The 11,635-nt window shown below is 41.4% G+C and overlaps 1 long non-coding RNA gene across 1 annotated transcript; it reads left to right on the forward strand.

The window, feature by feature from the left end:
* Nucleotides 1-5,970, forward strand: LOC121393636. Its single transcript, XR_005961214.1, has 5 exons — nt 1-43; nt 2,136-2,307; nt 3,814-3,931; nt 4,064-4,257; nt 5,760-5,970. It is a non-coding gene; the product is annotated as an uncharacterized LOC121393636 (long non-coding RNA).
* The last annotated feature ends 5,665 nt before the right edge of the window (nt 5,971-11,635 follow it).

Consider the following 11,635-nt stretch of genomic DNA (forward strand, 5'->3'; position numbering starts at 1 on the left):
GAGCTGTCAAAAGAGGGACCTCTAAAAACAGGACAGTTGGGAGGTATGTATATAACCCGAGTTGTGTCCTATTACCTACGATGAGAAGTGGTTTAAATGAATTCCTGGCATCATGTCTCTTTATTCACTCTGAGAAAAAATGGCAACTAAAGTCTACAAGTCCCATAAGTCTTATATTCATAAAGTAGTCAATGTCGGACTTCTCTGGCAGAGAACCACCAAGTGCCTAACTGTGTCAGTAGACTGTGGCATAACTGCACAAATGAACACTTTTCCTGCCAAAATCCACCCTATGTGCAGCGATAGGAGAATCCCATCAGTGACACTCCCTACAGACGCAGAGCCATATTTGATGTTATTGGCATTAACGAGTCAGCAGAGAAAGCGCAAATTATAACCTTAATCTTAGGCATAGCAGGTTTTTTTTGCTGCTGCACAAACACCTAAATCCACCAGTGTTCATGTATATTAAATAGATAATTTAACTAATTTTATATTACATTTATTTATTTAATTATTTAGCTGGTGTTTGGCTCAAAAATGGTCACATTTTCAGGCCAAAAACTGCCTTTACCTGAGCTGACAAGCGTTTGACTGTAAACCCAATGGTTGAGATCTTTAAGTTTCTGGTATTTGTGATCATACTAGATAAATTACATTTAATCTAGATAATGAGTGAAAAGACATGACGACAAGTTTTTCAGAAATAGAACAAAATAACACTTCCCTCGTATCATTCATTGTAGGAGCCTTTCCATTGTGCTACTGAATGCAGACTTAAAGGGGCAATATACTCTCTTGTTCAGCACAAATTCAATGAAATTTCTATGTTTTGTACTAAAGGTAGCGATACATTGGCTGATACTCTTTGGTATATAACCAATTGGCTGACTGTATAAAAGGATGGATTCCATACAAGGTGTGGCCACCTTTTTATTGTTAATTTCATTTAAAGGAACAGTAACATCTAAAAATTAAAGTATTATAAAGAAACGACAGCAAAATGTACTGTAGCTCTGCTCTGGTAAGACTGGTGTATTTGCTTCAGAAACCCTAATATAGTTTGTATAAACAAGCTGCTGTGTAGCCATGGGGGCAGCTTTTCAAGCACATGATACATAGTAGGTAACAGAAAAATTGTGAAGAATCCCATTGTATACTACAGAGCTTATCTGTTATCTACTGTGTATCCTCTGTCTTTTCTCCTTTTTCAGCTCTCCGTGGCTGCCCCCATGGTTACACAGCAGCTTGTTTATGTAACTATAGCAGAATTTCTGAAGCAAATACACCAGTTGTACCAGTGAAGAGCAACTGTATATTATATTTTAATCATTAAAACAGTTGATTTGTTTGCGGTTACTGTTCCTTTAAGCCCACATCCAATAAATGACCCAGGCCTCAAATAAGTCCTCTGTATAATGAGCATCTCCTTATCTCAGAGCCTGATTTGCAGCTGTGAGAAGGGAGTTGTTTGCTTATACTGAGCTCATTATTTATGTTAGGCTAGTGGCACATGTATTGTTTGCTCAGGCAAATCTGAGCTCCAAATCTCTTAAATAAGAATTGTTCATATTAATGGCCACTTTATACTGATCTGTTAGTTGGATAACCTACCCCTGGCCTGGCATAAATTCTCAGAGATACCAATCTCTCTGGACGGATAATCCAGTCCACCAGTGCCCCCGTTATATATAGTAAAATTATCAAATCTGTGGTCTTTCATAATTTGTAGAATGGCAGCTCTTAGCACTTCAAAGACTGTAGGTGGGTGCTGTGAGTTGTAATTTAACAGCAGCTGAAGGGCAATATTTTTAGAGCATAGGTATAAATAGTTATCATCCTGGCATTCTAGAAATGCTAGTCTTTGCTCTATTTATTCTGTGGGTAGAGTTGTAGGCAGTTTCCCTAGTTGAACCCCTTAAATACTGCTTTAAATCATAGTGACTTTTGTCCAGACTGGGTGCTATAAAAAACTCAGTAGGCCACCCTGTATCTTTGTATCTGCCTGTTCTATCAATAATACTTACACACAGTAGAATTGCTTTAAATCAAGGTTACACCAGAAAATATGCCCACACCAATAGTCACTTGAGTAGATGTTAATTCTTGTTATGAATTATATGTTTATCTTACAGAGAAGACGGGGAATTGGAAGAGGGTGAAGTACAAGATTTAGGTGTAGAAGAGAAGCCTCGAGAAATAAGGAAATAGAAGACCATGATGTTGTAAAAAACAAACAGGAAGTCCACAAATAGAAAAGAAAGGCCAAAAAAGAAAGGAAAACATCACAGACGAGAGAAACACAGGGTAAGATGCATTTTCCCTTTGATTTGTTCACTACAACTCAATGTTTTTCAGCTTGTTAATTAATTTGTTTTCAGAAAGAGGAGGAATGCCCTTTTTCTGTATATGTTCTGCATGTTCACATAAATTTGCACACAGAGTGCTTATGGAGATTTTGAGTACCGTGTTGATTTTTTTTATTTTAAATGTATAATCAATTATTTCCCAACCGATCCTCCAAATGACCCAAGTTCTTCAACAGTAGAGTAGCCATCTCCACAGCGGTATCATGAAAGATGAAGGGAACTGGAGAGCCTTCCAGTGTGAAGAAATTACGTTTTTATTACAGCACTACATGTTTCGGACCTCAAAGGTCCTTCCTCTGGTGCAAGTTACAAACATTGTTAAAACGATGACCGTTTAAACATTTTTTTACCCATAAGCCCCAAGGGGCAAACTTAATTACCTTTGAAGTTGCGCCAGCGTTGGTTCCGCGGCGCCGCTAATTAACTAAAATCCGAAGTTGCGCTCAGGGAGGCGAAAGGTAGCGAAGTTGCGCTACCGTTAATTCGTCAAGCAAAGCGAAGTTACGCTAGCGATGCCTAATTTGCATACAACGAAGTACAATGGACGTATATGTAGCAGCAAATACATTACACTACACAAGCCTGGGAAAGTTTCATAAAATAAAATAGAGTTGTTATTTTGCCCTATACATGTGCCCACTGTATAGTTTAGGTGCCATATGTTAGGATTTGTAGGGGGGTAGGAGGGTACCCCCAATAAAATTTACAATCTTTTTCAGCCTATCACCCTTAAAAAAGTAAGACGCCAGCGTTTTTTGGGACTTTTTTTGAAGAAAGCCGTATATACTCTTGCACTTCGCCTGGTCTGAGGTGGCGAAGGGAAGTCTGGCGCTAGAGGTAACGTTCAGTAAAATCCGCAAGTTAGTGAATTGGCGTAGTTACGTGCCTTCGCCATAGCACAACTTTGCGAAGTAGCACTAGAGTAAATCTGCAAGGTTAGCCACTTCGCCCTTTAGTAAATTTGCCCCCAAGTGTTTCCTCAGCTCCATCAGCACAATAATAAACAAAGGGATACTATGTTGCCATCTATCCAAAGCCCACACCAGTGATTTTTTTCAGTAGTGTTATAAGTCCACACATCTCAATGGTCCTCCAGAATTTTTTCTCTGTAAAGAATATATATATATATATATATATATATATATATATATATATATATATATATATATATATATATATATATATATAGTGTAAGCAGCAGAAGTTATTCATTCTTTTAACCACCTTATTATTACTCATAGAAAACATTTAAGGCTCCAGGCTTCGTTCATCCCAAGTGGTTGAACACTGTTCAGCCTGTCTATCCATTTAGCTTCATATTAAAGTTTTTTCTATCACCACCTTGTAAAGGTCTTTCTATATGTTCCAGTACCATCCACCTTAAGCTAGCTGCAATCTGTTATTATTTTATTTTAACTGGTATAATGCCTCGTATTTTTTGCAGCATAACGTTCCTGAAAGTGATAACAGCTCAAGAGTACAGTGGTGATTCTGATACAGAGCATGGAGAAAGGTCACACAAAGATACTATGTACAGAGATTATGATGTTCAGTATTCACAGGTATGTTTGCCATGAATTATATAAAAAAGCACAGAGACCTTTTCAATGTATAGTTTAGATTATTAAGCTCTTTAAAATAACCGTTTTAGGAGTTTTCAGCAATTGCAAAGCTATTTCTCTACTTCATTTCAGCATGGACCAGGGAGCTATATTACATCCCCAAAGCATAAGAAAAATGCAAATGATTATGATGGTAATAGTAACTACAGTGATGGTAACTACAATGAGGAAGAAGAAGAAGATTTTGCTGAATAGCTGAAAAACTACAGACAAGCAAAGGAGAACACAAATGTGGCTGAACTACAATGTGAAAGGAATTCAGCAAGGTAAGTGACAAATGGCAAAGCAAATTGCCAAGGAGCAACAGATTATTTGATAATTCTATTGATACTGCTGACAGAACGAGTAAGCATCTTATTGGCCCGTGTGTGGGGCCATACGACGGGCTTCCCCGATCGATATCGGGCAGGTTAAAAAATCCTGTTGGATTGAGGCCACATCTGTGGGTATATGCGGTCCCATGATACAACCGCCCGTATCGGATGCATTATGGAGCTAGCAGACGGGCAGATTCAGGGAGATTTAGTCGCCTGGCGACTAATCGCCTCTTCTGCGGGGCAACAAACTCCCCGAACTGCCTTCAGACTGCTATAATGCGAAAGCGCCAATGCACTCACTATACTTAGATTTCAGAAGTGGCCCAAGTTTCCTCGTGAGGCAACTTGGAGCGACTTCAGAAATCGAAATGCCGCAAGTGCATTGGCGCTGGCGTTTTCACATTATAGCAGGGGGAAGGCAGTTCGTGGAGATTGTTACCCGCAGAAGAGGCGATTAGTCACCAGGCGACTAAATCTTCCCGAATCTGGCTGTGTGCTTGAACCCTTATGATCTGATCGTTGGGCCCTAGGGCCCACGGTCGGATCAGCCCGATATGGCCCACTTCAATGTTGGGAAGAGATCACCAAACGTGCATATTTCTACATGTATGGCCACCTTTAGATAAAGATTTGTTAGAACCTTTAAAGGGATACTGTCATGGTAAAAAAAAATTTTTTCAAAATAAATCGGTTAATAGCGCTGCTCCAGCAGAATTCTGCACTGAAATCCATTTCTCAAAAGAGCAAACAGATTTTTTTACATTCAATTTTGAAATCTGACATGGGGCTAGACATATTGTCAATTTCCCAGCTGCCCCAAGTCATGTGACTTGTGCTCTGTTAAACTTCAATCACTCTTTACTGCTGTACTGCAAGTTGGAGTGATATCACCCCCCTCCCTTTTACCCCCCAGCAGCCAAACAAAAGAACAATGGGAAGGTAACCAGATAGTAGCTCCCTAACACAAGATAACAGCTGCCTGGTAGATCTAAGAACAGCACTCAATGGTAAAACCCATGTCCCACTGAGACACATTCAGTTACATTGAGAAGGAAAAACAGCTGCCTGCCAGAAAGCATTTCTCTTCTAAAGTGCAGGCACAAGTCACATGACATGGGGCAGCTGGGAAATTGACAAAATGTCTAGCCCCATGTCAGATTTCAAAATTGAATATAAAAAAATCTGTTTGCTCTTTTGAGAAATGGATTACAGTGCAGAATTCTACTGGAGCAGCACTATTAACTGATGCGTTTTGAAAATTTTTTTTTTTCCCATGACAGTATCCCTTTAAGTTGCTGCTCCTCAATCCCTGGTTGCTCAGAGTTAGGTATTATTTCAGGGGTTAAGTTGCTGTGTCCCTCCAAATTTGGGGTCCTGCCACCAGTCCTGAAATGTTATATATGTATGTATTGTTCATTGCTGTACACAATTAATTTTTTTTTTTGTTTCAGGTAAATGTATTGAAAACCAAAGAACATACATCAATGAAGAATTGTTGCCACTTATTACAGACATGCTGTTTTTAGTCTTCACAAGCGCTTCACGTAGGGGGTAGCATCCGGATGAATATAATCAGCGGTGGAGCCGAAGAATAAATTAAAAGTTCAACTTTATTCAATCCCTTTAAAATAGTATATACAAGCGTTTTCATATTAACTTAGCACAGTATGCAATTGGCAATAAAGAGTCGCATATTAGTTAACAGACGATTCATCCACTTCAACTTATTTATATATTTAAGCAGTCGGTATCTACAGGTGTATATATGAAAAACGGCTTTACAGCTAGTTACCAGAAGGCTACTATAGTGCACATATCTGAGGTGGTTTTTAGGAAGGTGTCCCCACTTTAAGTGGGTGGGTGGTCACTAGAGTGATGAATGGCGGGGCAGGGAAATTTACTGATCCAAGGGGACCACTCTCTGTAATACTTAGATAATAAACCCTTCTTTTTGGAGAGAAGATTCCACTGAGGCTAGGTTGATCATTGAGCTAATCCACTGGCCCTGGTCAGGTGGGCTGTTTGATCTCCAATTAAGCGTTACAAGCTTGAAACATGGCTTTGCTAAGGAAGGCCTTAATCTGTGGGGTAGTTGGCAGACCTGTGAATATTTTAGTCAAATTGGAGGTAGAAGCCAGTAAACATTCATTATAAGCATGCTGGAGACCTCTAGTGACCAAACAGAGGTATAACCATATACTTAACAAATTCTCCAAAGCATGCTAGTAAGTAAAAAAATATACTTTATTTACATCAGTTATTAAAATACATAGGAAATAACCCCTCTAGCGCCTAACGCGTTTCATGCTTACCCAGCACTTAGTCATAGGCAGAATCTAACTAGTTTCTTTTCCTTTGTTCCTTAAATACTAGCTCTCATAGTCCCTCCTCTCAATAAAACCAATTACAATCCAAAACATGTGTTACAACTGCCATATATCATCCATAGGGCTAATGGCTTTGTTCAAATACAATGATCTATGTGTTAGATAATTCATGTTACAGGGCATTTATAAAAGTATAATTATACAATATAAAAAATAGTATACATATAGTTAAATATAGCAAGTCACATCAAACATATAATTGAGACCGAGTGGCAACCTAGTTTGTAGGTGAAAAATCCAATAAACCTCTCTTTTCTTTCGTTTCGTCAGGAGATCTCCCCCTCTAATGCTTGTCTTAATTTGTTCAATTCCCTGTATGGAAAAATACTGTAAATTACTATTATTGCATTCTTGAAAATGTCTAGTGACATTGGTTTTGCTGCTTAGTTTAGTATTGCTTACTTGATTGATATGTTCCCTAATACGTTCTTTCAATGATCTTGTTTTTTTTTACTTACTAGCATGCTTTGGAGAATTTGTTAAGTAAGACCTGTGAATATGCCTAAGATACAGATGAGTGGGTCAAGAGGTATCGTTTGTTTTAGGACTGATGATACCACATTTGTTATATCTTTCCAGTATGGTTGTATCACCCTACAGGACCAGGTGGTATGCAACAAGGTGCCTTCCTGCCTTTCTACACCTCAGACATAGGGGTGAGTTGAACTTGTGGAGACGGGAAGGAATAAAGTATGCTCTATGTACCAAGTAGAGCTGTAAGATTTTATGTCTAGGATTCACCGAGACTCTATTGGGGGTTTTAAGAAATTCCGCCCATTGCTCATCCGCTATATCTCCCACATCTATCTCCCATGCAGTTCTAGATTTGTTCGGAATTTCCTTGAGGTGGCGAGCACTTATCTCTTTATACAGGTTAGATGTTATACCCTTTGGGGACCTGGGGCTTAGTATAGGGAGGAGCGGATGGGTCCCCATTTTAATTGGTACACGTCTGTGCCAATGATGGTGCAACATCCTGTAGCTCAACCAGTGAGTTTCTTGTAGGCCAAATTTTATTAATGGGGCTGAGAAGGAGATGATATTTCCATCTTGCCAAACATGCCCTAATGTAAGGATGCCCTTTTGCTTCCGCCCACTAGGGGGGGGGACAAGATCAGTCACGTCGCTTGAGCCGCCACTCCTCCATAGGGGTGTGGAGGTGTCCAGTGTGTCAACTAACACTTGCGTAGTTGCTTTGAGGAAGATTTCTGCTGTAGCCAACAGGATAGAATTAGTTCCTCACAAACCCTTTTTATAGGGAGTGAGCAATGATTGGGCTGTATTATGATCTTTGGGGAGTATAGAGGTCCAGCACTGTAACAGAGCAGAGCTAGTCATTCCACCCAGCAGTGCAGCCACATGGGATAGTTGTAATACAATGTAAAGTATGTGGAAGTCTGGTACAGCCAAACCAACTTTCCCTTGCTGTCTGATCAAGGTGCAGAAAGCTAGTCTAGGTCAACTGTTACCCCATATAAAACTTCTAAACAGAGCCTCTAGTTTCTTAAAGAAAGATTTTGGTATGAGTAGCGGGGGCATGCCTTAGGGTATATGCGACTTTTGGTTGAATAAACATTTTCATTAGAGTTATTCTGCCCACCGGTCCCAGTGGTAAAGAGGTCCAAGCCTCAACTTTATTTTTGACCCACTCTAGTAATGGGGCCACATTTAATGAGTAATAAGTTGAGATTGGAAGTGCAATTTTAACTCCTAAATATACAAAGACGAGATCTGCATAGTGCAGCCCCCCAAGTCCTCAGCAGGTAGTTGTTGATCTACTAGGAATAGCATGGATTTTGAGGGGTTAACCTTTAGGCCTGATAGGGTACCAAACTGACTGGTCACGGCAACAAGCTCCCGAAGCGAGCCTCCTCTGTCACCCAAGTACACCAGGGTATCATCTGTGTATAGCTTATCAACCCCTGATTTAGATTTCCAGCCCTTTATTCTGGGTTCTGTTTTCCCCGGCATAAACCCCAGTTGGTCGTCCTTAACCAGTTTGTGTATTCCCTTTCTTAATCTGTTTGCTATTATTTTGGCGAATATTTTAACATCAGCTGTGAGGAGCGATATGGGACGATATGATTCTGGCTCTGTGGGGTCCTTGCCAGGTTTTGCTATTAAGGCTATTGCAGCTTCGTACATGGAGCCTGGGAGGGCTGTGGCTAGTATAGTATGTTTATACACTTTAAGAAGCATGGGCCCCATTGTTTTGTTATTGTAAGGGGTCCGAAGGCTCAGCCAGGAGTAGCGGACCAAGGAGGAAGCACAGTCCAATAGTTCGAGGTACAGGCAAGGGTATAGAAAGAGAGTGGTCGAAGTCCAGGCAATAAGGTCGGTTCAGACAGCAAAGGTTCAGAATACGAAATCAGGCAAAGGTCAATACACAGGATCAGGAATGATAATCACAGGAAGCGCACCCAGGAACTCATGAGGAAGAACCTATAGTAGGGCACAGTCTGCAGTGCTTCAGCATCTTTTATAGGCCTCCTTTGGCGCCAAAACAGACACAGTGGCGTCATGACGCTGGCATCTTCACGCAGGCGTCTTCACGCAGGCGTTTTGACGCTGGCGTCTATTCTGACGCTGGCGCTTAGGCGCCGGCGACCAATCCGATGCTGGTGGATATTCTGACGCTGGCGTGATGTCACAGAACTGCGACCAGAAGGAAGCACATGGAGGACGCCGCCATCTTGGACTCCGCCATCTTGGGACGCCAGGTAAGAACTCCTTACAGTTATGTCTTTTGTATAGCTCAATATGAAGCCCGTCAGCCCCTGCCTCCTTATCGTTGGGAAATTAGTCAATGGCTTCCTGCACCTCCAATAGTGTTAATTCTGAGTCTAGGTATGATTGATAGTCCTCCGGTAGTTGTTGCAAGTCTAGGTTCTCTGGGAAATCGTCTATAGTATTTAGCGAAGTACCCTGGAGTGTAGAGGAGTATAGCTTCTCATAAAATTTAGTTAGGCTCTCTTGGATTTCTTGTGGATCTGTGGTGAGTGATCCCTGTGCACCTCTTAAAAGGTTAAAAGGGAGGGGGATGAGTGTATTCTAGTGAGGTGGGCTATCATTCTACCAGCTTTCTCTCCGTACTCCAGTACATTAATTTTCCCAAATAAGTGCTTATATTTGGACCATTTCATTTAAGCTCCTCAAACTTTTGCGGTTGAGGGTTCAGGACTGCCACTTTCTAGGGATCTAATTTGGTTCTCTACTCCTTTTACCTCCCTTGAAGCCTGTTTCTTATACATATAGATTTGTGCGTGCAGCACCCGCCTCAAGTAAGCCTTCATGGCATCCCAAAATGTACACTGATCTGCTGTGTCTTCATTCATTCTAGTGAATTCTAAGATCTCAGCTTCCAGGGTATCCTAGTTCTCTAGTAGGTTCAGCCAAGTTGGGTTAAGGGACCACCTGGGCCTATTCTGCTTCTCCTCTAATGTGAGAATAAGCTCAATGGGGGCGTGGTCCGATATCCCTCTGGGAAGGTATCTTATACTATTGATTTGCGTCAGAGCCATTTGGTTAACAAAGCAGTGGTCTATCCTAGATAACACAGTGTGTGAGCTGAAGAAGCATTTATACTGTTTGTGGGCGGGGTTGAAGTGCCTCCATGCCTCAGTTAACCCAGCCGCTGATGTAATTTCATTTATATTGGTAGGGGGCTCCTATCCAGTGTGGCATCTAGGATTGTATTATAGTCCCCCAGTGCATAAACCACTGCATGTTCATACTGAGCCATGAAGCTGATTAGCTGCACCAGACAATCATCTTTAAATGGAGGGGGTATGTATATAGTAGCCAGTATAACCTCTTGCGCTTGAATGTAGCCATGAATAAAGATAAATCTGCCCCTACTGTCCGTTTTTATTGAGTCCATTCTAAAGGGGGTGTTTCTAGTTATTAACACCACTACTCCTGAGGAGTGAGATGAGTACAGTGCGTGGTAATACCATCCTATCCAGGGGCGTTTTATGGCCAGCGTTTTGCATCCTGCTAGGTGGGTTTCTTGGAGCATGATAACATTTACCCCTGTTTTCCTAAGAAATTCCAGAACTAGCTTGCGCTTTATACAATCATTTAGACCCCTAGCATTCCAGGGTACAACCTTAAGTCCCATATTGCATACATTTATGAATAAAATGACAGGTACTGGATTTTGGATATAAACCCTTCATCATGCGCATTTTACCTTTACCAGCTAGTGGCCGTGAATCTCTTATTATATACAGTAGTAAATACAATGTCAGATATGTTACTGCTTTTGCCTTGGGCTTTGGATATGTAGCATTCTTCATATGTATTGTACCTGAAATTGTGCCATAACTAACTAAAATTTGCATAACATTTTGTATAAACATTTTGCTTGAGGATGAACACATAACATTTAATCTTAGAGCTTCCCCCAACTTAAGCTTCATAACCCTCCCTTTCTGCCCGGATCCCCAACTTTTGGCAGAATTCAACCCGTAACACATAATAAACTATGGGGGTGCCAACGAGCGCTAGGCCACTTGTCCTGTGGTGGACGAGGGTGTCTTAGTCAAGAGCCCAACCTGAACCCACCGTCCCTGGTCTGGGTTTCGTGCATAGGTGATGTTAGTTTCAGGGGGCTAAAACTTAAAGTCAAAGGGTGCATGTTTTCCCTGTGTGCCAAGCTACACCGGGTGAGGCACTCGCCACCCACGCGTCTTGCGTGATGAGGCCACCCACTGGCTCCGATTTTGTCTTGACTAGTCAACAGGTATTGGGCCCAGCAAGGTGGTGGGGGGGGAGTAACTCAGGCCAGGTTTACCAGTTAATGCAGATCTGGGGCCTAGGACCGCGAACGGTCACAGGGTAACGTTGCGGTCTCCTTCCATCCGGTTAGGGGTTAGCTGGTGATCTGCCCTCCGTGTCCAGCCAGCAGCTGAGATCTTTGGCTCTTTGCCGTTGTACCT

This window comes from Xenopus laevis, chromosome 5L (assembly GCF_017654675.1).
Source record: "Xenopus laevis strain J_2021 chromosome 5L, Xenopus_laevis_v10.1, whole genome shotgun sequence".
NCBI classification, from domain to species: Eukaryota; Metazoa; Chordata; class Amphibia; order Anura; family Pipidae; genus Xenopus; species Xenopus laevis.